Source organism: Nanorana parkeri, unplaced genomic scaffold (genome assembly GCF_000935625.1).
Source record: "Nanorana parkeri isolate BGI_ZX_2015 unplaced genomic scaffold, ASM93562v1 scaffold123, whole genome shotgun sequence".
Lineage (NCBI taxonomy): Eukaryota > Metazoa > Chordata > Amphibia > Anura > Dicroglossidae > Nanorana > Nanorana parkeri.
This window is the reverse complement of record NW_017306391.1, coordinates 1,068,833-1,069,719: the sequence shown is the minus strand read 5'-3', so window position 1 is coordinate 1,069,719 and position 887 is coordinate 1,068,833. Positions and strand designations below refer to the sequence as shown.

The window sequence follows — 887 nt, the reverse complement described above, 5'->3', positions numbered from 1 at the left end:
TCTCTCTCTCTTGTATAAATACATAGGTTGTCATTCTCTATCTATCCAAAGTCTCTCTCTCTCATATAGATCCAATACATACACCTCTTTCTCTATGTATATATATATTATATAAACATACATAGATCCAATACATATGATCTCTTATATAATCTTTGATATACATACATATACACACTCAAAGTTCAGGAGGGCAATATATTGAACATGAACATGAACATATAGTAATAACCTCAGACTAGCAGGATCAGACTTTCATGGATCTATTTATAAAGTTTCTCACACACCTTCCCCCAAAGATTCTCCCATTTCCCCAACCAAATCCACCTAAACACTATTGGAGAAAGCTGTGAAAATCTTGTGCAAACCCCTTTTGTAAATGGATCCCTAAAAAGTCCCATCGGATTGTACCGAATGAGTAGTCGATGCTTGCAGCAGCCTTCCAGAAGAGGGGATGAGTGATGCTTGAGACGTGTGTGCTCTGTGGATGTAACTCTATAGTGCTCGGTGTCCCAGTCCTAGTGATGCGATGGCGATCTTACCTGGTGAGATGGCACACACCTGTGTGTATAGGAGTCCAGCATTGGCCAGGAAATGATGGGGTGTCAGTGTATGAGCGGGGTGTATGAATGGCCGGCTCTCATAGTGATCATACGCAGGTACTGTGCTCGGCTCGGTGCTCGGGATACGACTGACAAGCTGCTCTCTGCTCCTCTGTTAATCACACTGGCCGCTTCCTTTCTCTTCCTGTTACTACTATGACACAGGCTTGGGTGTGGCTACAGACTTACCTGACATTCCATGGACTGCTGCCATGATTGATGTCCTCACCATACGTGTGTTTGTGTGTATATGGCCTCCTCATCACACGGTGCCCGAGTGTATGA

The 887-nt window shown here is 43.9% G+C and overlaps 1 protein-coding gene across 1 annotated transcript in view; it reads right to left on the bottom strand.

The window, feature by feature from the left end:
• The window catches only part of PRDM1 (PR/SET domain 1), an 11,802-nt gene extending 11,248 nt beyond the window's left edge, over window positions 1–554 (bottom strand). Inside the window, exon 1 of the mRNA XM_018553543.1 lies at window positions 543–554. The gene's annotated coding sequence lies outside the window, so the exon portion shown is untranslated. The remainder of the gene's footprint in view (window positions 1–542) is intronic.
• Between the last annotated feature and the right edge of the window lie 333 nt (window positions 555–887).